Below are 25,530 nucleotides of genomic sequence, written 5' to 3'. Positions count from 1 at the left end.
AAGTGTGGGCAGGAGAGCAGGTAGGGTGGGAAGTATCACTATGCTCCTAAATATATATGAAATTCATGATATTTACTCACCATATATAAATAAAAATTGTACATAAAAATAAATAAAAGAATGAGAAAAATGTATATTAGGAAAAAACCACAGAGATTTCAAAATCTTTTAGTGGCAGAATAAAAGCATGTTTTAATCCTGTTTTCCATAAACTTTTAGAAAAATATACATATACAGCCATATACATATATGAGTACTAATTTAATCCTTCTTACAGACACAACCATTTTACATGATGTTACTGAAGTCAAAAGAGCTTTTGTTTTGTTAGTTGCATGGGTTGTTTGTTTTATTCAGTTTTTTTTTTTTTATAGTCCAGAGACCCTTTGTTTTCCTTTTGCACTTTCTATGCATGAATTCCTGGGAAATGGGTTCCAGCAGCTCAGGCTCCTCTCGGCTGTTTCTGACAAAGTGGGGTACTCTGGGTGGAGCAGGCTGGCGCTTCAGCTGAACCTAGTGATCTTTCTCTTCGCCTTCTTTTTCTGATCTTTTTTCCTTGCCACGTTTCAGGAAGCTGCCTGGGATCTTAGCAGGCTGAATATGCTCTATATGCACAGTAAGTCTCTTATCAAGAGTTCAGCCCTTGCTTGTTTACAACAGTGCCACTGTATCCTGGGTAACACTGTGGGCCCTTTCCAGTTTAGCCATGGTAACACACATGGAGCAAGCCTTTCTGAACAGTACCCATTCCCTTGATGTCTACAATATCACCGTCCTTGTAAATGTGCATGTATGTGGCCAACGGATTTGTGTTTGTCATTTTGCGGAATTACTGGAAGACACAGTTTCAGGAAAAAGGCTGTTTTGTTTTGTTTTGACTCACAAAAATTACTGCTTTGGTTAGTATTAATTGATTAGTATCAGATTTATTATTTAAAATAAATGCTGATGTTGGCCATCTTTAACTGGAAATATCATTCATTATTTCAAATAACATTTCTAATGTGCCTACAGCATGCCTCCATACTTCCAGGAGCTCACGGTCTGGTAGGAGAGCGGGATATCAATAGATATTAAAAAACTGAAGTGAAAAGTTCACAAAAGAAAGGTGTGTTGGGAACAGGTGCTTGGTCTAGCAGTTGAGACTCTGGTATGTCTGGGTTTGATGCCTGGCTGCAGCTTCTAACTCCTTCTGCCTCTTAATGCAACCCTGGGAGGCAAGAATGATGGCTCAAGTAGTTAGGTTCCTGACACCCCTGTACTGGATTTATTGGGTTCCCAGCTCCTGGCTTCAGGCTCTTGCAGGCACTTGGGTAGTTAACAAGTGAATGGGAAAGATCTCTCTCTCTCTCTCTGAGAACCAGGACTGCTGATGTCCAAGGGCAGAAGATGGATATGTTCATTCAAGCAGAGAGATGAGAGGTGAAATTCTCTCTGGTTGTCTGTTCTACTCAGGTCCCCAGTACACTGGATGATGCCCTGTCACTGGTAAGGGCAACCTTCTTTACTCAGACAACTGATTCAAATGCTATTCTCTTCTGGAAACACCCTAACAGACACACCCAGAAATCATGGTTTACCAGCTACCTGGACATCCCTTAATACAGTCAAGTTGACACATAAAATTAGACATCACTGGGACTGAGAATTGTTTTCTTTTTGCCAAGGTGTACTATGCGCAAGACAAGCCCAGCTCCAACATGGTTGCTTCCAGAAGAAAGAGTCCTGGAGCTCAGTTAGCCTAGGCAGAAAACAAGCAAGGCCACGAAGAGATGAAGGTGAGGCAGAGGGAGAGCCAAGGCTAAGAGCTGAGATCCAGTCTTTTTTTAAAAAAGATTTTATTTATTTATTTGAGACGTAGAATTACAGACAGAGAGGGAGAGACAGAGAGAAAGGTCTTCCTTCCGTTGGTTCAGTCCCCAAATGGCTGCAACAGCCGGAGCTGCACCGATCCGAAGCCAGGAGCCAGGTGCTTCTTCCGGGTCTCCCATGTGGGTGCAGGGGCCCAAGCACTTGGGCCATCTTCCACTGCTTTCCCAGGCCACAGCAGAGAGACGGATCAGAAGAGGAGCAGCCCGGACTAGAACCGGTGCCCATATGGGATGGCGGCACCGCAGGCAGAGGATTAATGTACTGCGCCATGGTGCCAGCCACTGAGATCCAGTCTTCAAAGATGAGTGGCCTGCAAGACAAGTGGTGGAGGAAAAGCAGAAAGTTAAGAGGAGACAGCAGTGGAGACCATGGCTACCCAGTGCCCGGGCTGCATAAAGTTCCTGCTCTTTTTCTTCCACAACACTTCCAGCCCAAACTAGGCAGAATAAAAACCCAGGGGTGAACTGACTAAGAGACCAGGGAGAAAATTGAAGGACAGCTTAAAATGAGAAAGAGAAGAAGCATCCCATGTTCCTATCAGAGGTCAACCACTAATCTGCATTACGTTTGCCACCTTGAGAACTGAGGTGATGGGAGACATGAAGAAAGAGGAAAGCAACTTTGGGCATCATCTCTCTCTTCCTGATCCTATGACCAGGAGCAACGCGCTGAGCTTTTCCACACCTCAGCTTCCTCTCTTATAAAATGTGAAGACAGAATCTCATGGTGTTCCAGTGAGTTCATCATACACATAAAGGATTAGCAGAGTTTTACAACACCATGATCACTCCCACGATTTACTCTCTATTAAGAAAACCGTTGTGCATTTCTATAGATTCCATTCAGATCCCAGCCTCCAGAACTCTAAGTATAAAATGTCATCAGAGACCTGAGAACGGCTGTGAATGAGATCACTCGAATGCTGAGCGTGTGTCTGACCCTGCTGGCAGACAGGTGAAGTAGTTAATAACCCCCCTGTCTCATCCATTCATTCCTACAAGCCTTCAGGAAGCAACCAGCCCTAAGCTCGCGCTCCCCTTCCCAGCCCCCGCTCCTCTGGTGCTCACTCTGGCTCCTCCTTCTCTTATCCTGCGTGCGTCCTCCCAGGAGCCATGCGTGTAAGGATCTGTGCCCCTTCCCAGGAGCAGAGGCAGGCCCTGGTGAGGGGGTGTGAAGCAGGCTTTCTGGTTCTGGAGATATTTTAGGCACGATTGTCCTGTGGGTACAGCCCTGCTCTGTCTCTGCTTGGTCGGTCAGGCAGCCACCAACCAACCTCTCTGGTTTTCTGGAAGGGTGGGGAACCTGTTCTCAACTTCTCTGGTTTTCTGGCAGGGTGAGGAACCTGTTCTCAAGCCCCACCTCACTTGGTCTCTGTGAATCCAAAACAGTTTCCTGCTTCTCTGGGTCCCTGGGCCCATGTAGGGACCACTGATCAAGTCCGTCTTCTTCCCCAGGCCTGCACGTCCATGCCTCACACCTTCCCCATGCCTGCCTACAACACCCGCAGGACCCTGGAAGTCCCACAGGAATGTGAACCTCCTAAGAGTAGGGCACCTTTGTCTGTTTCACCCTCTGTTCTGCCCCTTAGCCTAAATAAATGTCAAGCTCTATTTAAAACTCACACACAGCATTTGGGGGCCTCAAAGAGACTCAAGAGCTCGGGGAGAAAACTGAAAACAAGATCAGGGGACAAGTTAGTGGTAACAGGGTTTTCCACCAAGTAACTCAGGAAGCCCTGGGTTAGCTCGCTGCTGCCCCCTCCTGGCCCCAGCTGGCTAACTGTACAAATTCAGGGATTTTATTAGTCAGGATTTTGCTTTAAGTTTATTTATTATTTTTATTTGAAGGAGAAAGAGAGAAAGGGATGGAGGGAAAGAGATGTCTTACATCAATTGGTTCACTTCTCAAATGCCTGCAACAGCCAGGAGCTGGGCCAGGCCAAAGCCAGCAGCCAGGAACTCCATCTGGGTCTCCCACATGGATGGCAGAGACCCAAGTACTTGAATCATTACCTGCTGCCCCCTAGGATGCACATTAGCAGGGAGCTGGATCAGAAGAGGAGGAGGGACTTGAGCCCAGGCATCTCCAATAGGGGATGTGTGCATCCCAAGCAATGGCTTAACCCTATGCTCCACAATGCCCACCCCAGTTTTTAAATTTGCTTTATTTTTTGTTGTCGAAAAAATTTCAAAACCTTATGAAAATATTTGCACATTAAACTTCATGAGGGCAATGTTTCTGTGAGTCAAACTGCCAAATGAGATCTGTTTCTTCAGGCTTTTGAAGGATGATGTCGGGTAATAGAATCTGGAGGAGAGTCTAAGGAGAGTTCAGAGGAAAAGAATAGTTTAGAAGGCAAAATATTGCCAGAGGAGACCCACAGGAGCTATAGAATGGCAGCACGAAGGCCAGCTGCCCTGCAGGGTTCAGGGTGGACGAAGCTATGGGGAAGCCAGGCTGTGGAGACCTGTTCACTTCTCAGCTGGGAAGAGCAAGCGAACTTTCCATCCATTGGTTTCAAAATAGCCTGAACTGCCAACATGCGCTTTCACTGCTGAGGGCCAGTCAGCCGTTCCCTCCTCTCTCTCCCTGTTTCCATCTTCCTGCAGCACAGGCAGACAGGTGCTGCCCACATCCATACAGCTCAGACCCCATACCTAGAATATGCAACAGGCACCACGTGCCCTGCTGTTCGGGGTAAGGGGTGGGATTTGGGCCATTCTCCTCTGGCATCGCAGGACCTTTCCCATCAGGAATCAGCCCCCCCCCCCATTTTCCTATTCCCACAAAACACTGCTACTTCTCAAAAAGACACCACAACACAGATTCCACGCCCCCCCCCCCACCTCTGGCCTTAAGGATTTATTTATTTGAAAGGCAGAGTGACAGAGAGATGGAGAGACAGACAGAAAAAGAGATCTGCCATCCACTGTTTCAATGCCCAAATGGCCGTAACAGCTGGGGCTGGGCAGGCTGAAGCCAGGAGCCAGGAACTCCATCAGGGTCTCCCAGGCCCAAGTACTTGGACCATCATCTGCTGCTTTTCCAGGTGTATTGGGAGGGAGCTGGATCAGAAGCAGAGTAGCTAGAACTAGAACCGGTGCTCCAATATGGGATGCTGACATCAGCATCCTAGGTAGCAATTTAACCTTCTGCACCATGACGCCGGCCCTCTCACAGTTCTCCTGCTACCTGCGGTTTCAGGTGGGCTGGCTCTCTTCAGGTGCAGAGCGACAGAGGTTTGCCTCCATGGGGCTGTACCTTCCACAGCTGTGCTTGCTTTCAAAGATTATGCTACCTGAGGTGAATGATGTCTGTGTGCAAAAATAAGCAAGGTCCTGGCAGCCTGGGAGTTGCTTCCCCTGCTAGGAAATCCTATGTACGCCAGAGTATTAACTAGCTGGTAGCAATGAATTCTGTTAAATGCATAATTTGAGCTAGTTCTGGTGAGAAGCTCCAACTCTGAGTTCATTTCAATTCCAGCCGTTATGGATTAAGTTCTGCATCTTTGTTTAGATTATTCACTCTCCCTGCTGCATCACAGCACTCACCTGCTTTTGTTTCTATTGAGTGAGTTTCCTAGACCTTTGAGTTTTCTGTGTGTCCTTGTCTCTTTTAAAAATTTTAAAAGTAGTGTGTGTGTGTGTGTGTGTGTGTGTAGATATATTTCTAAAATGACTTACCTGTGCTGCCCTGCCTTGGTTTCAGACGTTATTTGTCGAGTTCCTGTCCTGCCAGGGAGAAGATGATCTGGCTCCTAATCCTCTATATTCTTTTGTTCTTTATTTTAAAGGAAAAAAACGATAATTATGTTACCTCTTTCCTAAATTTCCCCCTCTGTTTTCTCTGTTCTTTCTTTTCACAAACTGTGGGGTTCAGCTGTTGGGGCTGCTGTCTCAGTTCTCCCCTTCCATTTTCCACCTTTTTGTCTTATGTTCTGAGATGGTTCCCCAATTTATTTTTCTAAATATCGCATTGATTTAAAAAAAATTTTCTGTTGTCATATTTGTTTTATTTTGTACAGCTCTCATTCTCTGATTTCTCAGTTTTTTTCTTATTCTGCTACTCTGTTCCTATTTGAAGTGAAATATTTCTTCACATGTCCCTAGGAATATTAAGTATGGGTATTGGTGGTTTTATTTAATTTTCTCCTGCTCCCTGTTTTCTCTCTCTTCTAAGAAGTTCCGACCTCCTACCTCCACCTCATGCCGTTGGTTTGGAGACGTTCATGTCAGAAGCTTTCCACAAAAACCTTGCGATTCTGTCTGCTCTTTCTGTATTTCAGAATAAGTCACTTATGACTTGACTGGAAACTTGTGTGTAATGGGTGGAGTTTGTGGATTCTCATTGCACTGAGATAGGAAACACTGAGAGTGAGAGTGAGAAAGGGGGAGGAGAAGTTCAAGGTTTCCCCCTTATTTAAATTTAACTTTGGTTCAGTTGCTGGTATATGGCTCAAAATCTGATCAACCTACGTAGCACTCCAGAGCAGCGTGCTAACAAAATAAAATAGAAATGCCTGTCTTCTTATTTTTTAAAAAAAGATTTTATTTATTTGAGAGATAGAGTCACAGACAGTGAGAGGGAGAGACAGAGAGAAAGGTCTTCTATCTGCTGTTGACTCCCCCAGATGGCCACAGTGGTTAGAGCTGGGCCAGTCTGAAGTCAGGAACCATAAGCTTCTTCTGGGTCTTCCAAGTGGGTGCAGAAGTCCCAGCACTTGGGCCATCTTCCACTGCTCTCCCAAGCCATAGCTGAGAGCTGCGTCAGATGTGGAGCGGCGGGAATAGAACCGGCGCCCATGTGGGTTGCTGGCACCGCAGGAGGAGGCTTAGATAACTAAGCCACAGCGCTGGCCCCTGTCTTCTTATTTTAACTTTACCTTTTAATTTCTGTTGAACATCCAGGGAAATTTTTCAGATAAAGATTCCATTTCTATCTTCCACACACAACAGTATAGGCCCCAGATCTTTATGTAACCTCCTGATAAAACCTTAAAGAAAAAAAAATTTTTAACTTTCATCCATCCATCCATTCATTCATCCATTCAATAAATACCAAAGTATCTGCCATGAGCCAAACACTCTAACACCCTCTAAGGTTGCAGCTGTGAAGAAAACAGAAATAGTTCTTGTTCTCCCTGAGCTGAAGGTCTTATGGGGGAAACACCCAGCAAACAAGCCAGCCAACAAAGAAGTACATAAGTGTGAACTGTGGTAAGTGCTTTGACAAGACTGCACTGGGAACTTCAAAAAGATAAATTTAGATTTGTTAAATTTTTAAAGAGTTTAGTTGAGTCAACAGTAATTCATGAGTTGGACAGCACCAGACCACAAGTGGTTCAGGGTTCCACTCCAAGGATACCAGGGAAAACCTTGATTAGCTGTGCATAGAACTAAGGCAAAGAAAATACCTGATTGGTCAAAGTGGGAAGTCCCTGGTGAGAGGTTCGCTGGTGGATTCTGGTTAGGTAAGTAGCTCTGAGTTGGGTTTCTGTTTGTTTACCAGAAAACTGGAGACCTCCGGGGTTAATGATTTTCCAACCAATTGTTTTGAACAATACAATGATTATAAACAAGAGGGCCAGCTATTAACACTGTTAGTCAAGTGCTCCTGGGACGTGACATTTAATCTGCAGCTGGGGCTTCTGAACCCATTTACTTCAACGTTGACAAAAAGCACAACAAAATTACATGTACAACACTTCATAACTGCATTTAACTTTTACATTTCTGACTATACAATGTTTCTTAAATGAATATGCTCCCTATTCTCTCTGATGCTTGAAAACACTCTCAACAAAAATATAAACAGAGGATTTTCTGCAGAAGATATGTGGCAGCTTCCCTGGAACTCTGAACTCTATTTGTAAATGAAACAGGCTTACTGCCCCCATGTGTATTAATGTCCCTCGCCCACTCACAACAGGAGAGGTTGGCTCAGCAGCTCCTTGTGCAATGTCTTCATCTCTGTGTCTTGAAGGGTAATGGTCTACTCCTAGTCCTCTTCTGGGCTTCTCCAAGGTCAAGGTGCTATTTAGTTCCCAAACTCCCAGGATGAAAAGGAGAAATCCTTTTCCCAGGGACCAGGGCAGAAAGGAGGCTGAATGGTCAATGACCACAGGTTAGGAATTGGACTAAAAGGGAGAGAAGAAATGGAAAGGCAGGGAAAAAGGGGAAGAATTTTCACTGACGAAAAGCCAGGGATTTGAGTGGGAGCTGGAGGCTCCTTTAGGAAGTCAAATTTGGGGATGGAGCTGAAACAGCCTCTGGGCCCCAAAGAGGGAGGGGAAGAAGGTGAGACTCTGAAGCCAACCACCATGGCTCCTTGTGTCTCATAACACACACTTACTCCTTAAATACTTTTTTTTGGACCTACACCTTTTAGCACCTACAATAGCCTTTGCTCCTTGTTCAGCAGGGGGTAACAGACACATAATGCAGCACATTCAGTGATGTATCTGTACACCCCAAGACTCCCTTAAAGTCATTGACCAGGGCTGTCTGGAAGACAAATGGTCAAAAAGCTAGTCACATGCAGGCTGTGATGATTCCAACTGTGAGTCCCTTGAGGGGTTAGGCTTTACTTGGACTTCACTGCATCTCCAATGGCTGGAACAGAACTGAATGCATAAAAGATGCTCACTAAACACCAACTGCTTAAATAAATGGACACTGAAATTCTTATATCTTAGATAGTGGGCAGGCATTTTTAACTTTAAAAATTTATCTTTGAGGGGCTGGTGCTGTGGCATAGTGGGTAAAGCCACTGCCTGCAGTGCCAATATCCCATATGGGTGTCAGTTCGAGACCCAGCTGTTCAACTTCCAATATAGCTCCCTTCTAATGTGCTGGGAAAGCAGTGGAAGATTATCCAAGTGCTTGGGCTCCTACACACGGGTAAGAGACCTGGAAGAAGCTCTGGGCTCCTGGCTTTGGCCTGACCCAGCCCCAGCTGTTGTGGTCATTTGGGGAGTGAACAAGCAGATGGAAGATCTCTCTCTCTCTCTCTCTCTCTCTCTCTCTCTCTCTCCTCTTTCTGTAACGCTGCCTTTCAAGTAAATAAAAAAATAAATCTTAAAAAAAATCACCATTTATATTATTTTAAATTAACAAATCATAAATGCATACACTCATGTGATAAGCGATCTCCCATCTGCTTATTCACTTCCTAGATGCCTATGAGAGCTTGAGCTGGAGCCAGACCAAAGACTGAAACCCAAAACTCAATCCAGGTCTCAGATAGACAAGGACCCAAATACTTGCTCCATCACATACTGCCACCTAGGGTGTGCATTAGCAGCAAGCTACTTTGGAAGTGGAGCTGAGACTCAGTCCCAGACACTCTGATATAGGTTGTGAGTTTTCCAAGTAGTAGCATCTCAACCATTACACCAAACACCCACTCCCACTCTGATGCTTTGATACACACACACACACACACACACACTCTCTCTCTCTCATATACACACAAGTACAACATGGCATGATTAAATCAAGGCATTTCATATAGCCATTACCTTACTTGCTTACCTTTTTTTTTTAGACTCTTAACATCTATTCTCTTAGGTGTTTTTAAGTATATAATACACCACTAATGACCACAGTCACCCTGCTGTGAGACACATCCCAAGATCTATCCTCCCAGCTGTCTGAAACTTCATACCTTTTGATCAACATCTCCCCATTCCCTCTGACATCACATCTTTTTTAAAAAGATGACTTATTTGAATTACAGAGTAACAGAGAGACACAGAGAAAGAGGGGGAGAGAGAGAGATGTTCCATCTAATAGTTCACTCCACAAATGGCCACAGTGGCTTGAGCTGGGCCAAGCTGGAGCCAGGAGCCCTGGACTCTACCCATCTTGGTTTTCCATGTTGGTGACAGAGGCCAAAGTACTTGGGCCATAATCCTATGCCTTCTTGGATTGGCAACAGAATAGCCAGGACTCAAACTGGCACTCTAATATGGGATGCAGTGACTTAACCTGCTGAGTTACAGCACTGGCCTACCAACATCACAGTTTTAAACAGAACTATCTTTTTTTTTTTTTTTTTTTGACAGGCAGAGTGGACAATGAGAGAGAGAAACAGAGAGAAAGGTCTTCCTTTTCCGTTGGTTCACCCTCCAATGGCCGCAGCCAGCCGGCACACCGCACTGATCCGAAGCCAGGAGCCAGGTGCTTCTCCTGGTCTACCATGCGGGTGCAGGGCCCAAGCACTTGGGCCATCCTCCACTGCACTCCCTGGCCACAGCAGAGAGCTGGCCTGGAAGAGGAGCAACCGGGACAGAATCTGGTGCCCCGACCGGGACTAGAACCCGGTATGCCAGCGCCGCAGGCGGAGGATTAGCCTATTGAGCCGCAGTGCCGGCCCAGAACTATCTCTTAATTTAGAACTAATTCTGGCAGAATGATTAGGAAGACAATTGGAAAGGGGAAATGTAAGGAAAAAGTAGTTGGGAGGCAATGTCAGGGCCAAGCAAGGAATAAAGGGAAAGTGTGAGCCACAGAGGCAGTGGTGGGGAGGGAGAGGGGCTCTGAATGGCACCTGCGTTTCAGACTTGGTAACAGAAAGAAAAGAAGGGAAGTGGGAAAAGGAGTGAGTGAGGAGCAGCATGGGTCCTGAGGAGGACAGAGGGGGGAAGAGGTCCCAGGAGATAGCCGCCCACGCCTGCTGACAGCAGGCCAGCGTGTCAGTGCTGGGAGAATTCAGGTGTGGTCACTGAAATCAGCCATCAGGATGTCCTGGTGACAAACCAGCAGAGCTTGTGGCTGAAAAACCCAAGATGCGGAGACCACGGTTTCAGAAGTAACCGAGGAAAGGAACGGGGTGTGCCTGGGCCAAACGGTTTCCTGCTGAGGTGAGGCGTGTCTGCATTGAAAGAGGAAGGGGTGAGGGGAGGCTGTGCTTCCCCACCAGACAAGCATGGGCTCAGGTTCCTTTAAGAGCAGCTCTTGGCCAGGGGTCCTCTCTGAAGACAGCCAGGGGGTCTGGGATTCCTGCTTAGTGGGCTCTGCAGGACAGGGAATCTGAGGGAAGGACCTTCCCCCTGGGCATCCCAAGAACAAACCAAAGCCCCACCGAGTTTCCAGCAAGCCTCTGGGGGCTGGCAGACAGCAGGTGGACAGAGCAGGGCCCTGGGGGGTGTCCCTGAATCCCTGCCTTTTACCTCCTCAGAGACACCTCCTCCTGCAGGTTAAACCTGCCCCTCTCTTTCCCTCTCTCTCTTCAACTGCTCCAAGACCCAAGAGTAAAGACAGCATGGGTGCTGAGAATGGGGTCTGAGGCGCCCCAGGAGGAAGCGGTTCACAGAGGAAGCTGTTACAGGGGTCTGGTGAGGATGGAGCTGGAGCTCTGGCTGATGCGGTTCCTGGCAGTACAGCAGTAGCTGTCACTATCCCCAGAACTCCAAGAGGTACCGAGAGTGGTTCCCCCATGGGACACAACAGCCCCCCGGCTGTGGGGGTCCCAGCTGTACTGAACATCCTCTAACACCTGTTCCAGGGAGCAGACCAGGGTGAGCAAACAGGTCCCATCGCTCATGATCCGGGTGCTGGCAGAGATACGGGGCTCCTGAAGCCTCTCTGTGCCAAGAAGGGAGAACTCAAGTTATGAGAAGGCTCTGAATTGGTCAAGAGGAAAGGTCAGAGTTCAAAGGCAGGGCTGTCCACCCCTCCTCACCATAGACACGGAGGGTGAAATCCTTGGTGATGCTGTTTGGGGGATGCACAGGATAATCTGGGCTCTATAGATGCCTGAGTCTTGCAGCCCCAGGGGGCTGATCTGAAGGGAGTAGCCATGGTGGGGTACGCTCAGTCTGTGGCTGCAGGGCCCTGGAGTCTCTTAAGTCAGGACTGGTTTGCCTGCTGGTCCTGGTCGCAAAACAGCAACAAGCCCTGGAGAGCTCCATATAACATACTCTACCTCCTGCTCTGCTGAGACATCCAGGGGCAGGGTGGCTGACTCCCCAGGGACACCGATCACCACCTGCCCCACTGTGTCTTCTCCCAGGGTTCTTGACTCTGCAGACAAGGAAGGGAAAGCCATCTTTCTATCCACTGAGGGCAACCTCGAGCCCCACCAAGCTCCTCCTGCCAGGGCCCCTCCAACCTCCCCATCTGCCGCCAGGGGGGCTTCTCCTCCCATTCCCCAGACCAGAGGGATGCAGATCCATCCACCTCTGGCCCACCCACCCTCTCAAGGGTGTTAACCCCGTCCTCAGGGTCTGGAGGGGACCAGTACTCCTTCCTCCACCCTCCCTCCAGAGCTGCTGTGCAGGACGCATGTTATGGTTCCTGGGCAGGTGGAGGAGCTGGGCACCTGTGCAGGAGTGTGGCACTGAGGCCGGGTGGGAGCTGCTGGTACTGACTTGGTTCTTGACTATGCAGGTAAAGGTTAGAGCACTGTCCTCGGGCCTCCAGGACACACTGAGAACAGATCCTACTGGGACACCACCATCCGTGGTTCCAGGAGCATCCATGTATACGTCACGGTGTCTCCTCTGCTTTCTGTCACACATGTCAGGATGACGATACAGTACCCATTCTCTCCCATCCTGGAGTTCACTTTGATGTGGGGCCGGGCCAGCTGCTCTGTGTGTACAAAAGGGAACAAAATGAGGAATGAGACACCTCTCTGGACCTCCAGGTGATAAGCGGGAAGTGCTAGGCATTGCTGTCAAAAACGCTTCCTCAACCTGAATGCACATGAGGACCAACAGGTGGCGCCTTCCCTTGACTGTTCTAGAGCTCCAGTATTAACAGGCAGGTCACTCAAATCTCATTTGATTCCCAGAGCAGCCCCCTTCAGTTGATGGAGGAGCTGTTATCTTTACTCCGTCTCACAGGCTCAGGGAAGCTGCCCAAAGTCATAAGTATTTAAGTGGTGACTCCAAAACCCAAATCCAGTGGATTTAATCCCAAAGCACCATTCGGCCTTAACCCTGTGGCCCACCAAGGGCAGCTCAACAGTGCAAAATAGGAGCACCAGGGCCCAGAGTAAGTCTCTCGAGAGCAGGCAGCCTGGACATTTCCACCAGTGCGTAACTTTCTGCTGCTTGCCCTAAGCTCTTCTACAGACTGGGAAGGTCACTGCTGCTGCTGGGGTGTCAGCCAGCAGCAGAACCCCTCCTACAAAAGAGGTTAGCACAGCCTAGTCTCCTGCTCTAAGCTCTCCCTGCATGGACAAAGGGGTTCTCCTACCAGCCTTGGGCCCACCCTCATGAGCAATGCCATCTTGGCTGCAGCAGCCCCAGTCCCAGCCCCAGCCCCAGCCCCAGCCCTAGTCCCAGCACACCCTCGTTCTGGGTGAGGAGCAGCCACAACCAGCCCAAGCCTGATTCATGGCAGAAATGCCTTCTCAACAGTGCCAACCCAAACAACAGCAATCACCTCTACTTAGAAAACGCTTCATCTCACAGGAATATTTAATTTTAAAAAAAGAAATTTAGGATTTATTTAGTTATTTGAAAGTCAGTTACAGAAAGAAAAGGAGAGAGACAGAGAGAGAGAGAGAGAGAGAGAGATCTTCCATCCATTGGTTCACTCCCCAAAAGGCTGCAACAGCTAAGGCTGAGCGAGGCCAAAGCCATGAGCCAGGAGCCAGGAGCTTCTTCTGGATCTCCTGTGTGGATGTAGGGGCCCAAACACTTGGGCCATCTTCCACTGCTTTCCCAGGCCATTAGCAGGGAGCTGGATCAGAAGTGGAGCAGCCAGGTATTGAACCAGTGGCCATAGGGGATGACAGTGTCACAGGCAGAGGCTTTACCTGCTACGCCACAGCACCAGCCCCTGACAGGAATATTTCCTATCACTTAACCAAAGGAAGTGTCTGAGAACGTTCTTAGCCTTCCTTCCATCAGATTCCCTGTGTCCAGGTACTGTAAACCTTTCCTACCTGCCCCACACCAGAACCCGGCACACCTCCCCACACAAGGGCTGCCACCAAGGCTCAGCTGAGTCCCCACCAATAGTCTCATAGTCCTCCCAGAACACGTGAGGGAGGTGGCCTGCGGGGCACAGGCTCTCAGCCGTCTCCCGCTTGCCTCTCTCTCCCTTGAGAGGCTGAAATAAGGCAGTTCTCCTGGCCTCAAGGTTCTAAGGAAGTGTGGCCTCCCTGGCTGCTCTCTGCTCGGCCCCTGCCTGAGCTGTGACTGGAAGCTGCCCAGCCACAGGCTAAGATGGTTCGTCAGCGTCGTGGGTCTGGCAGCACGCTTCACAGTCGTTCGGCTGCTGGGTTTCAGTGTCAGCTCGGCCGATGTGTGGGACAGGCACCCAGGGGCCTGTCGCTGTCTCTGAATCTAAAAGAGGCTTGTGGTGTCGTCACTGGCTGAATTAGGCAAGCGCTGGCCCCTCCTGGTGCTGCATATACTTACTATGTCCTGTGTATTTTTCCTGGATAAAATTTTTTTTCTTCTAATTTCTCTAAGAAATACAATAATAGCTTTCTCTCTCCTCAGTGTAGAGCTTTCCAAAACTCTTTCCCAAGCCTTTTGTTCTCCCAAGAAGTAGTGTTCCTTTTTTACTAATGAGGAAGCTCAAGGCCACACAGGTAGGCTGTGGAAGGTAGGTTGTGTAGGTACACACAGGTAGGTTGTGGCACAATATGGTACTCAGGGCCTGAAATCCCAGGCTCCGCCCACTCCTACCTGGGGCAGGTCCTGGGCAGCAATATTTTCCAGAAGCTTCTTCCAGAAACTCTACTTTTTTTTTTTTAAGGTTTAAAAGCAAGATTTATTAGAGTCAAAAGACCTTCAGCCAGAGTGACATGGAGGGGGCTACAAGAGAAACAAAACACAAAAGACACCATGGCACTGGGGTTTTTAAGTACAATTTTGGGGATGAAACTGTCAATTAATAAGGTGGGGAAACCCCAACAGAACATCTGATTTGCAATTATTTATCTTGCCTTGCTTGCTCACCATAAAACAAAAAAACATCACAAGGTGAGATACCTAATTTGTTTTCACAATAAACTGTGGTCATTTCTCCCTTGCTACTCTCATGGTAAATTCGGAGATTCTGAAGGAAGGAGGGTGGACTTTTTGTTTTTGCTAAAGATAACCTTTTGGGGAAAGCAAGCATTTTATACTTCAAATTCCACTGGGAACCCCCTGACTGTTTATTAACCCATCCTGACTCCTCACATTCCCCTCTCAACAGGAATGGACCCTAATACCTGGTAGGGGGACTGGGCAATGATTTCTCTGCCTACTTCATGTTGAAAAGGGTTGTCATTGGGAAGGGGAATCAAGACAGGGTTCCCAGCAGGAGGTGGCTTCTCAGCGGGAGGTGGTTTCTCCAGGGGGAGCAGTGCCAGCTTGCAGAAACTGCTTCCATCGGAGGTTTCATGTGCAAGGTCACCTAGAATTTACTTTGTCAAGTCTGGAGAAAATGAATCTAACAAGCAGTTTAAACTCAGAGGATCTAAAACTGAGAGCAGAGTCATTATTTGAGGCCCTAAGAAAGGTGTCTAAACCACGAGCAAGTTTTCTCACCGAGAGGCAAATAGAAACTGACAGAAAGGGGCCTGATAATAATCAGGTGGGCTTTAAGGCCTTGCCAGTTACAAGGCCCACACCTATCTACCTCTTCACATGGGGTACATCATAAGGGAGGCACCCTGTTTACTTCCATTACCTAGCTAGCCTGGGAGGAGAGCTGGCTTGAAGAGAAGGTAGGTGGCATCTCTAAAAGGAAAACATTTTTAGTTAATATACGGTTCTGCCTGCAATGTTACTGACCCTACTTAGCCATCCCCTCAATAGCAGTGGTTACTTTGGAAGCTGGGCCGAGTGAAGGGCTTTTCAGCTTAGAGCCAACGAGGCCTGTGGCTCTTATCTGGAGCCCTTCGACTCCAGGGCAGTTCCATTTCCAGTGACCCAACTCCTGGTTGGCAGAGATGCCAAGGATCTTCATAAGCTGACTTCTGCTGAAGCCCTGGCTTTCTGCGTAGAAAACCAATGCAGTGGACTGGCCTGTTGGGTCTCCTTGATCACTGTACAGAACAGCCATTAATTGTCCTGCCATCTATCTTTACATTGCTTCTGCCTCCCAGCTTCCTCTTCCTCCTGGTTTTTGTTAAAACAGACCAGAGGAGACCTTTAAGAGGATGCAAGTCAAGGGAGTGCTCTGTCCCTAATGTTTGGTGGACTAAACTAGAAATCTGTAGTCACAGGCATGTTCTGATAGAGGTTTTTCTTTGAGGTGCTGTGTCATATGTTACTCTTGTAACCAGAAAGAAAATTATAAATGATGGTGAAGATGACTGAGAGATGGACACTGCCCCCACCAGCCTGCCCCAGGACACTCACCATAGACTTGCAGATGGTACTCCTGGGTGTGGATGATGGGAGAATGCCTCAGGTCAGTGTGGGCCCAGTAGAACCCTGCATCCTCCAGGCTCAGGTTGCTGATCTGCAGAGAGTAGCCTGGGCCCACAATGCTCACACGACCCTGGTACCGGGTTTCCGCCTGAGAGATGTGTCCAAGCTTCCAACATCTACCATGGTGACTGAAGCGATTGTCACAGGGACCGAACGGGAGGTCCAGAAGATGCTCTCCACCTGCTGTCCGGGCAGCAGCTGCAGGGGTAGAGTGACAGACCGTCCTTGGGTCCCAATTACCACCCAGGGGCCTAGGTCCTCTCTGGAAGCAGCTGGCCCTGTGAACACAAGACAGAAGCTTTAGGGGCAACCCGACTAAATGGAAAATCATAACAGGCCTGAGTGAGACAGAATAGAGAAGAGATCATTCATCCCATTTTATAGATGGGAAGACAGAGGCCCCAATGAACTGAGGTGACTTGCTGCAGACTACATAGCTAGTTAATGATAGAAACAGAGCCCGAGTCGATGGCCTTTCCTTCACACCAGAGCAGTCACCTGTGATATTTGCATACACTAATTCTCATATAATGAAATAATTATTTGAATGCTCTCCTGAGTTTTATAGGTACTAAACAGAACAGTGAGATGGGAAATTCTTGGGAGGCACCTGATGATCCCTGCTGTTAACTCCCAGGGGACTGGGCCCAGCACTCACCTCATCCAGCCCATGCACAACAGCAGCTGTCTTGCAGCACCCCCAGAACTGCTTTTCCAGCCACTTCTGAAGCAGAAGTCGGCTCCTCCAAGGCCTGGCCAGGGCTCCAGGGGATGCACCTTTCTAGAGTGACAGAATTGGGGCTGTGCTGACCACACCAGTTTGCAGATCCTCAGTTGGGGCAGTCGTTGAAATTCCAGACCATAGTTCTCTTGAAAGAGCATGTAAGGACTGGGACACCAGACAGATTTTCAAGATTCACTCTTTGCTCTACCTGGCACCACTTATGTCATCTTCAACAGCTTATCTGAACCCCTGTGAGTCTCAGGTTTCTCACCTGTGAGAGGATGAGTGCCGTCTTCTAGAACTCTGTGAGGGTTAAGTGAAATAATGCAAGCAAGGACTCTTCACTACCAGAATTCACTACAATTATAACTCACCAGAACTCATAGTTTGTCAAACTACTTAACATCACTGGAATAACTTACTGCATGCACCTTGTTTGCACCCTGCCAAAGCTGGTCAGCACCCTCGTAAATAAATTTTAAGAGCCACTCCTCAGTAGCATGACTCATTGCTGTTAGGACATTTTTACAACACAGACATGTGGCCCCAGGAGGCAGAAAGTCTGAAGCTGACCAAGGTCTACTCCACAGTTGCCTAGAGAGAAAGGCAGCAAGGCTCAGTGAACAATCAGGGAGGCCTCTGCATCCTGGTTTGAACTTGAGATCCAGAAGGACTGTCTCCATCACTGTTTCCTAGGCCAAGTGATGAAGCTGTTTATACCAAAAGTTGAACAGAGAAGCCCCATCATGGTAGTTGTGGTCAGGAGCAATGAGAGGTGGTAGCCTCCTGGGGGCACATGTGTCAAGTCGGGGGACACGCAGCACACCAGTGTGGTCACCACAGAACCCACTGGAACTTCCTCTCCCCAGACTGGGGCCCAGGACTGAAACCTGGCCTGGAGGAGCTCCACCTACATCAGCAACTTGGCTTGCCCTTGCCCTTCTAGTGCAGTAACTCGCCAGGCCCAGTTCAGGTTCTGCTCCCTTGCTGCAACCTTGTCTGAGCTCCATCCTTCTCATAGAACCATACCTTCCTCCAGCTTTCTTTTGGTCTGTGCTTCTGTTGATTTAAGTATTTATTCATTCTGCCTCACACAAATGGCAGTGCTCTGCATCTTTCCCCAGAGTTCATGAGCTCCCCCAGGTGAAAAGGTGGAAGAGAATTAATATTTAATAATAAAGTAAAGTAGGACTGGATGGTTTAGTCTCATAGTTCGGTATAGTGGGGTGCATGTCAAACTACCTGGTCTCAAGCCCATTTCTAGATTCAAGTAAAGAGAAAGAGACACAAAGCCATCAGATATAGAATCAGAACCAGACACATGGCCAAGCCTGTTAAGCCCACTATTCTTCCCAAAAATGTGTACAACAGATATTCTTAATCCCACTGGACAAAGGAAGACAATGTAACTTGAAGAACTTTAGGAACTTTCCCATAGTCACCAGCGACGTAGAAGCCATGTCCACATGACAACCCAGGAGTGTCTGGCCCCAAAGCTGATGCTCTGTTTGATAGACTGTGTGGCCAGCAGCAAGATTTCCCCACACTCAGCCCTTCCCCATGTCACTATCCTTTATCAGCCACACAGAGAGACTACAGGGCTGAACTGAAGACTGGTGAGCAGTTTTATTTATTTATGTACTTATTTATCTAGAAAGGCAGAGACAAAGACACACTTCCCAACAATTGGCTCACTTCCCAAATGCCACAACAACCAGGGCTGGACCAGGCCAAAGCCAGGAGACTGGAACTCAAACAGGGTCTCCCAAGTGAGTGACAGGGACCCAAGTACATGAGCCAACGTCTGCTGCCTGCCAGGCTATGCATTTGCAGGAAGCTGGAATTTGGAGCAGAGCCTGCACTTGAATCTAGGTTCTCCATTAACGGGATGTGCCCCAACTGGTGTCTTAGTGGCTTCACCAAATGCCCTCTCCTGTGAATATTTTTTTAAAACAAAACCTGAGTCACCCATTCTTTCATCCTAGGTCTGGAAGATGCCCCTGTGGACAATGACCACCAGGGGCCTGTCCTGGAAACTATAGCAGGAGAAGAGTTTCTAAATGTGCAAGTTCTGATGAGAGAGAGGAAGGTGAGGCTGGGAGGAATGTTCCTGGAATCCAGCTTCTTGGTTTCAGTTCTGTGTCTTTGGTCAGGATGCTGTGGTTCTCTGTGGCTTTCTTTTCTGCTGTGCTCTCACAGCTGAGCTGTGCCTATCTTCAGTTTCTTGGATCACTAGCCATAGCCCGAGAAGCCACCTGATCTCTCTGAGTCTCAGTCTATCATCTATAAAATGAGTGCAATGCTTTCTGCCTTACCCAAGTTACAGGATTGTTGTATTGTTCCCAACTGTAAAATCTAAGTGAAAGTTCTTTATAAACTTCCAAGTTTTATAATATCTAAGTCCATCAGTCTTTAAGGACACCTAAAGGCCAGGGTGGAGACAACTGAGACTACAGGTGACACTAACACCTAGCTCAAGCTGATTTTTCCCTAAAGCAGAAGGAGACCAGCAACAGAACCTAGATCCTCACTGTGAATTTCTTTTTTTTAAGATTTATTTATTTTACTTGAAGGTCACAGTTACACAGAGAGAGGAGAGGCAGAGAGAGAGAGAGAGAGAGAGAGAGGTCTTCCATCCACTGGTTCACTCCCCAGATGGCCGCAACAGCCGGAGCTGTGCCAATCCAAAGCCAGGAGCCAGGAGCTTCTTCTGTGTCTCCCATGTGGGTGCAGGGGCCTAAGGACTTGGGCCATCTTCTACTGCTTTCCCAGGCCATAGCAGAGAGCTGGATTGGAAGTGGAGCAGCCAGGTCTCGAACCGGCACCCATATGGGATGCCAGCACCACAGACAGCAGCTTTACCCACTATGCCACAGCGCTGGCCCCTGTAAATTTCTTAAGAGCCTTGTTCCCCAAACCTTTAGTTCCCAAACCCATTTCCTGCTGTCTCTCAGATCATGGAGTGTGAATGGAAAGAATCTAAAGAGAAAGTATCTGCCAATTACCTATCAGATGACTTGACATCCCTACTGAAGTCATTTGTGGAACACAGAAGCTCCAACTTATGAGTAAGGGTGAGTCTCAGGGACTGGCAGGAGGAGGAAGGAGAAAAAGACACAAGAATATCAGGTATAGAGCACTAATCCCAAGGAACAACATCCCTATAGGTCCTTAAAGACCTGAGTATCTTGGAAAATATCCCTGAGCTGGGCTGGGCCTGACTCTGTTGCATGGACACAAGAGACAGCTTCTCTGGAAATGCCCAGATTTCTGGTGCATTGTTGGTAGCAGAAATGTGAGGTAGGCAAGCTCACAGTCTGGACCTGTGTAACCTGGGATTATAGCATTATTGCACACACATGCACACACACACATGCACACAATCACTGTGGCTCCCAGAGAGACAGCATCTTCAGAGAAAACTGCCCACTTACAGAATGAACCAGCATGCAAAGCAGGAAGAAGGGTCTGGACAGTAGTGGGAGGGGTAGACTTACCCATGAAGACATGAAAGAAGGGCAAGGATCGTGTTAGAAAATGGTCCATACTATTCACCAGAGTACTGACCTACTTCATGGGAGCTGCTGGACTGTGCCTGTGTAAACATTAGCCCACAAATATTTCCTGTTTTTGCTTCACCACAATAATCATATGCAGTTTTTGAGTCACAAGAAGAAAATGAGGAGACATAAAAGAAGGAAGAACAAGACGCACCAGAGTGAGACATTTAAAAGCCAAGGCTATCGAAGTCATAGTCTTGCTCCAAACCTTCCAGAAAGCTGCCCTCCATAACAAGGCTGAAATCCAGGGTCAAAGTCCCAGTAGACGATGTCCTTTATGACCATGTTGCATCTTACCAACCACCCTGGTCACTGAGTTTCACACCTGGGACTTCAAGACTGCTCCTAAAGCAGTCTCTTAGGCATTCTCATTTTAGTAAATGCAATGCTAAGTATCATGTAATTTTACTGACTGGGTTTCCCTGTTTCACCTGCCTTCATCCTGATATCCTCCTATTGCCTATTTCAGGTCATCACCACCTTGGGAAAGCCTTCTCTGAAGCCCAGGCTAGAGCAGTGCTAAGACACCATCGTCTCCTGCCCTAGGACATTGGTGGTCCTGGCCCTCAGGCTTTCAGTTGTGGACCAGGGAACTTCCAGAACAAACTCCTCCCTCCCTCAAATTCTAAGTCTTTGGACTTGACCTGGAACTTAGACTATCAATAACCTTGGTTATCTAGCATTCAGTCTTAGACTGAATTATATCATTGGTTTGCCTAGTTCTGATACTTGCAAATATCAGATTGTGGGACATCTCAGCCTCCATAGTTGTCTGAGTCAATTCCTATAATAAATCTCTGAATCAATCTAGCTCTATTCTATTTTTATTTCTATGGAGAGCTTGTTCTAACACAGACTTTGATACTGAGAGTGGTTCCACAAGAGATAGAATTATGGAATTTCAAGGACGAGTCTTGTATTTAATAATATTTCTTTCTTTATTTTAAAGGCAGAGAGAGAGAGATATCATCTATTCCACAATGCTCCCCAGATGGCTGCAACAGCTAGCATTGTGCCTAGCCAAAGCCAGGAGCCAGGACTTCTATTCAGGTCTCCCACATGGGTGTCAGAGATTCAAGCACTTGAGCCATCATCTGCTGTCTCTCAGGCACACTAGCAGAAAGCTAGATTGGATGCAGACAGACAGGACTCAAACTGGCACTCTGATGTGGATGTGGGCATCCCGAGAGGTAACTTCACCTGCTGCACCACAGGTCCTGTCCCAAGGATGTTTTCCAACTCGATTTTGAGATTTTTGTTATTGACTCTATAATTTGCTGGATTTAAGGCTGCTAATAACCACTTGCAGTAGTAAGGAGAGCACTGATAATCCATGTTCTGAACTGTTTATAGAGATTCACAGTCAAGCATATGAAATAAGAAGCTAAATGACTTCCCATGTATGATACTTTTGAATATTTTTGGAAATCTAAGGAATCATATGACATTGGTCAGTGGCTATTAATGTTGGTGGACAAACTTGTGCTCTTCAGAAAGCATTCTCCTCAGGCACAGAAGAAATACAGCATGGATTTAAAGTGCAGAGCTCAGAGTGCAAAAGTATTGCTCTTAATTTTCATTGTAATACCACGGCTGAGTATTAGACAACCAAGACGATTGCATCTAGTCCTTGGACAAAGACGATAAGAAGACTAAGCGATAGCTTAGCTTCTCCATCTTCTTCCAGGTAACTATTGTTCTAATGTGGTTATTGTTCAATTTTTATTGCCTTTGGAAGTGAACATACATTTTTTATATGAATGAGGAAGCTATTTTCATGTTGCAAGCTTATTTTATGGATTCTGACTTTTAGATTCAACTCTCAATATGCTATATAAGGTTTGCTTTCTTTTGATACTTAGAATTGAAGTAAATTGCTCTAAATGAAAAAAAAGTTGGTGGACAAGGTGGTGAATGAAATAAAAGTATGAGTTCAGGAATTAGAATTTCCAGCCCAAGGGACAGCCGCTGTGGCACAGCAGTTAAGCCACCACCTGCAGGGTGGGCATCCCATATGGGCACCAGTTGGAGTCCCAGCTGCTCCACTTCCCATCCAGCTCTCTGCTATGGCCTGGGAAAGCAGTAGAAGATGGCCCAAGTGCTTGGACCCCTGCACCCCTGTGGGAAACCCAGAAGAAACTCCTGGCTCATGGCTTTGGAATGGCCCAGCTCCAGCCATTACAGTCATTTGGGAGTGAACCAGTGGATGGAAGATCTTTCTCTCTGTCTATCCCTCTCTCTGTCTGTAACTCTACCTCTCAAGTGAATAAATAAATAAATAAAATCTTTTAAAAAAATTTCCAGCTGAAGTGTCCATAAATGATCTTCTAAGTGTGCCCTAAAGGAGTGCTTTCTCTGCTAGAGTCACGGGCATGAAATTACTGAAAATCAAACACAGAACCTCATCCTGTAGCTGGTTGAGCTATAAGGCAAGTTGAACTCCCAGTCATGTGGAGTGCCTGATTTAACAATGAGTGTGTCGGATCTGGCTGAAAAGCCCATGAGAGTATTTCAGGCATGGAAAGCCAAGACACTCTGGCAAAAAGATCTCTGTGAGTGAGATCCCAGTGGAAAGAACAGGTCTTCAAAGAGGGAGGTGCCTTTCTCTGAAGGGAGAAGAGAACCTCCACTTTGACTATGACCGTGTCTAAACAAGATAAGAGTCGGAGAACTCAAGGGGCTTCCATAGCCTTGGAAACTCATGACTGGTGCATAGGGAGATTATTGATGCCATAAACAGGAGTGTCAATTTGTAAAGTCAACAACAGGAGTCACTGTGCACTTACTCCTCATGTAGGATCTCTGTCCTTAATGTGCTGTACACTGAGGCTTAATGCTATAACGAGTACTCAAACAGTATATTTCACTTTGTGTTTCTATGGGGGTGCAAACGATTGAAATCTTTACTTAATGTACACTAAACTGATCTTCTGTAAAAAAAAAAAAAGAAAAGAAAGAAATTATCAATTCCCAACTTGACTCTCACTGGGATTAAACATGACAGTAGGTCTGATCTGATTTCATCATCATTTAAAAAAATCATCTATTATTTTTCACTTTATGTTTCTGTGTGGGAACAAACTGTTGAAATCCTTACTTAAGGTATACTAAGCTGATCTTCTGTATATTAAGATAATCGAAAGTGAATCTTGATGTGAATGGAAGGGGAGAGGGAGTGGGAAAGGGGAGGGTTGTGGGTGGGAGGGACGGTATGGGGGGGAAAGCCATTGTAACCCATGAGTCGTACTTTGGAAATTTATATTCATTAAATAAAAGATAAAAAAAAAAATGAGTGTGTGTTGGGGCAGGCGCTGTGGTGCGGTAGGTTAATCCTCCACCTGTGGCGCTGGCATCCCATATGGGCACCGGTTCTGGTCCCGGCTGCTCCTCTTCCAATCCAGGTCTCTGCTGTAGCCTGTGGAAGCAGTAGAAGATGGCCCAAGTCCTTGGGCCCCTGCATCCACATGGAAGATCGGGAAGAAGCACCTGGCTCCTGGCTTCGGATCAGCACAGCTCCAGCTGTTATGGCCATTTCGGGAGTGAACCAACGGATAGAAGATCTTTCTCTCCGTTTCTCCCTCTCACTGTCTATACCTATACCTCACTGTCTATACCTCTCACTGTCTATACCTATACCTCTCAAATAAATAAATAAAATCTTTAAAAAACAGTGGAGGTGTGCATTGGGAAAGGACAGGATCCTATAAACTAGGATGGGGAGTTGTCTCTGATAAAGATAGGGCCATTGAGACCCTAAATTCTAAAGTGTCATCTTTGCCAGTGGAAGAGGTCTTCCTGCTTCCAGTGAAAGCAGCCTCACCATCACCAGCAGAAATGGCCTCCCCAACCACAGAAGAAGTAGCTTCCCCCCTCTGACGTCAATGGCTTCCCCACACAGTGGTGGCAGCCTCCCCACCCACAGTGGTATAGCCTGGCCACATACAGTGATCACAGCCTTTCTACTTCTGTCTGAGAGGATCAGTTCCACATTCCCTGAGAAAACAGCAAAGGCTTACCCGAGGTAATCGCTGAGCAGATGGAGCTGATTCTCCTCAGAGCCCATCTCCATCACCTCTCTTTGCTCCTAGACCTATAACTAGATTCGAGTGCCAGCGGGCCTCTGAAGGTGAGGTACAAGGTAGGACCCATGAGGAGGTGATATTCTAACACCACATTCCAAAAGAACTACTTGAGGCCAGCGCCGTGGCTCACTTGGCTAATCCTCCGCCTGCGGCGCTGGCACCCCGGGTTCTAGTCCTGGTTGGGGCACCAGGTACTAGTCCTGGTTGCTCCTCTTCCAGTCCAGCTCTCTGCTGTGTCCCGGGAGGGCAGCAGAAGATGGCCCAAGTGCTTGGGTCCCTGCACCTGCATGGCAGACAGGGAGGAAGCACCCAGCTCCTGGCTTCGGATCGGCACGGCACCATCTGTAGTGGCCATTTGGGGAGTGAACCAATGGAAGGAAGACCTTTCTCTCTGTCTCTCACTGTCTATAACTCTACCTGTCAAATAAAAAAAAAAAAACTACTTGAGGGGCCAGTGTTGTGGTTCAGTGAGTGAAGCCACCACCTGCAATGCTAGCATCTTATATGAGCAGCAGTTTGAGTCCTGGCTGCTCCACTTCTGACCTAGCTCCATGCTAATATGCCTGGGAAATCATCCAAAGACGGCCTTGCACCCGTGTGGAATGCCCAAGTGGAGTTCAAGGTTTCTGTTTTCGGCCTGTCCAGGCTCCTGTCTTCGACCTGGCCTTGGCCATTGCAGCTATTTGGGATGTGAATGAGCAGATGGAAAATCTTTGCCCCGCCCCCTATGTGTGTGTGTGTGTGTGTCTCCCTGTTTCTGTAACTCTGTCTTTCAAATAAATAAAAACATCTTTCAAAAAAAGAAGAAATGAAGAGTAGAAGAGGAATCAGTTGAGGCTAAGAAATGAAGCAAGATAGTTGAGAGTGTGATAATGAATAATTAAACACACTTGTGGATAGGGAGCA

The sequence above is a fragment of the Oryctolagus cuniculus genome, chromosome 7 (assembly GCF_051225735.1).
Source record: "Oryctolagus cuniculus isolate XC-2025 breed Fujian yellow rabbit chromosome 7, ASM5122573v1, whole genome shotgun sequence".
In the NCBI taxonomy this organism is placed as follows: domain Eukaryota; kingdom Metazoa; phylum Chordata; class Mammalia; order Lagomorpha; family Leporidae; genus Oryctolagus; species Oryctolagus cuniculus.
This window is presented reverse-complemented; position numbering follows the sequence as displayed.